This window comes from Phocoena sinus, chromosome 5 (genome assembly GCF_008692025.1).
Source record: "Phocoena sinus isolate mPhoSin1 chromosome 5, mPhoSin1.pri, whole genome shotgun sequence".
In the NCBI taxonomy this organism is placed as follows: domain Eukaryota; kingdom Metazoa; phylum Chordata; class Mammalia; order Artiodactyla; family Phocoenidae; genus Phocoena; species Phocoena sinus.
Window position 1 is genome coordinate 16122475 of NC_045767.1, and position 2949 is coordinate 16125423.

Genomic DNA, 2949 nt, shown 5'->3' on the forward strand with positions numbered 1-2949 from the left:
TCAGAGACCTCAGAGAGTTTATATGTAACTCTAAAATTCAAACAATTTGCTTTTTTCCTTTTTCCTATAATAGTACTTATGTTGTTAATCAAATACAAGATAACTCTTGCTATAAATTTATACATTTGTCATGCTTTCTTCTGCTATGCTTAATGTTTATTGTAGGAAACAAAATGGAACATAAAACTATGTATATGTTCTGGGGACTTCCCTGGTGGTTCAGTGCATAAGACTCCAGGCTCTCAATGCAGGGGGCCTGAGTTCGATCCCTGGTCAGGGAACTAGATCCAACATGCATGCTGCAACTAAGAAGCTCACCTACCACAACTAAGAGTCCACATGCTGCAACTAAACATCCCCCAATGAAGATCCCGTGTGCTGCAACTAAGACCTGGCACAGCCAAAATAAACAAACAAAAAAAACTATGTATATGTTCTACTTGTCACAGGTTGTGAAAAGCAATTCAATTTTCTCATATTCACAATGTACTAGAGACCAAAGGAGGAGATGTAGAAGCTGGAAAAAAGGTTATGTGATGTCCTCTCATTCACATTAGCCCATTTCCTCCAGAGTCCTGTCTGTGGCTGTGCAGTATGCTCCAGTGGGATCAATGGTCCAACACTGCCTCTGTTCTAGTTCTGGGGGAACAGAGGGGAAACTTACAAGGCAAATCTTGGCCCAGAGTGGCTGATAGTAAGTAGCACTCCACCCCTGAGGTGACCCCATCAGAGAACAGCAGGCTCAAGTGAACCTAAGGCACAAAGTGTCCAAAAAGTGAAAGTGGTATTCCAACTGTCCACACCGCATAGGCTGTCACACTGAAGATGGCAAAACTGAAAAAAATTGGGGGAGGACTGAACTTTCTCCTGGAAAAGAGGGAGTATCTGTTGCCTCCTTTGGTCCCACCATCTTTATCTTTGGCATGGGAGGCAAGGGGTAGATCCTACCAGACAGAAAGAGAACAAACATGAAGATACAGAGGCCCCTGCTGTCAGTCAGAATCCTTAGAAGGAAAGGCAGCAAAATTGTAAAGACACTGTTGCCAGCGGTGACAATGCCATTCACCAGTTCAAGGCGTTTCTTGAAATGGTGTCTCCAAATGACCCATGAAGGCTGGTAGGCAAAGGAGCTGCCACAGGCAAACATGATTCTCTAGGTAAGGTACAGAGGCTCCGTGGAGCTTACAAAAGAACGGGGCATGAATCCAACAGCACCCACCATGGCTGTTTTCTGACAACCAAACACGTCTGTGAAGACGCTAATGGGCAGCACAAGGGCATCATGCCCATGGAGGGAGAACTTACCCACGCTGTCTTGAGAACCATCTTGTCATACTCCTTAGACCCGAAGGTCTTCAGCATGGACGTGAAGAGCACCCCGCAGGCGTTCTGGACGCCGAGCCACCCTCAGGGGCCTCACGAGGCTCAGAGAACTGGGCGCCCAGCAGCCCGCCAGCTCTACCTCCACGTTCTCGGCCGCCGGCGCCTCGGGGCCTTCCGAGGGTCCAGGGCCGGGCAGCGGGGCCACCTCCGTGGGCGCGAGGCCCCTGCAGGCTGCACCTCGCTTGTCCCCTGCACGGTGGCAGGCCCCTCCTAGGAGGGCACCACGGCCAACGTGGCCTCCTTGGGCCGGCACCAGGGGAGTGGGCGGGGCCGAGGTCCTGGCGGGCTCAGGGAGGAGCTTCCGTGTTGGGCCGCTGAGCTAGAGAGGCCGTTGTGAGGGCGGGGGAGGCCCCTGTGGGCAGGTGGCACCCCCTCCTGCTAGGACTCAGGCCGCCCAGTCCATAGCCCCAAACCAACTCTTTGTTTATTTATTTATTTTTTGCGGTATGCGGGCCTCTCACTGTTGTGGCCTCTCCCGTTGCGGAGCACAGGCTCCTGATGCGCAGGCTCAGCGGCCATGGCTCACGGGCCCAGCCGCTCCGTGGCATGTGGGATCTTCCCGGACCGGGGCACGAACCCGTGTCCCCTGCATCGGCAGGCCGACTCTCAACCACTGCGCCACCAGGGAAGCCCCTGTTTTTTTATTTTTATTAATACCTTGCAAAATACCTAGACTAAATATATATAGCTACCTGTTATTTTAATCAAAGTAACTTTTAGTTTTATGAGTATTGTTTATATTTCAAATATTTGTTCAAGCCATTCAACTGTTGACTGAAAAAAAATGTACAACTTGAAAGTTGAGAATTATGTTTTATTTGGCGAATTTTCTGAGGTCTTAAGCCCAGAAGACAGCCTCCCATAAAGCTCTGAGGAACAGCTCCATAAAGGTAAGAGAGGAGCCAGGTTATACAGGAGTTTTGCAACAAACGCCAGGTAATCAGAACATAAAATATTACTGTTAATAAAAGAAAACCAGGTGTCTCAAGTTTTTTAAGTTAGCTCTTGCTTTTCTAAGTATAAGAAGATGCAAGAGTCTGGGCTCACTGAAATCATTCCTTTGATGCATACCTTGGCTATCTAAGGCCAGGATCCAGTTCTTCTCCATCCTGAGACCCCTCAGGGCACACCGTTGTGGGTGGCTGCAGTGGCTGAGGGCTTGTTGGATGGCAGCCCTTTTGTCTCCATCCTGAGTTCATTCCGGGCTCACCATCAGGGCCTGGTAGTGGCTGATGGCTGGATGGCCACAGCATCGTTTGTTTGCAGTTACAGTAGGCAACATTTTTCATCCACACAACAAATATTTCTTAAGTTCCTAAAAAAAAAGGAGTATAAGATAAGGGACTTCCCTGGTGGTCCAGTAGTTAAGACTCCACGCTTCACTGCAGGGGGTGCAGATTCACTCCCTGGTCGGGGAACTAGGATCCTGCATGCCGCGTAGTGTGGCCAAAAAAAAAAAATTGAAGTCCCTACTACCAGCCAGATAAATTTTGGGGCTCTAGGAAATAGGTTACTAAAAAAATAAAATAAAATATTTTTTGAGCTCACAGAAGTAGCCTCCACTCA

At 48.8% G+C, this 2949-nt stretch overlaps 1 pseudogene; it reads right to left on the minus strand.

The window, feature by feature from the left end:
• Nucleotides 1-726: 726 nt before the first annotated feature.
• On the minus strand, nt 727-2665 carry LOC116753903 (annotated as a pseudogene).
• Between the last annotated feature and the right edge of the window lie 284 nt (nt 2666-2949).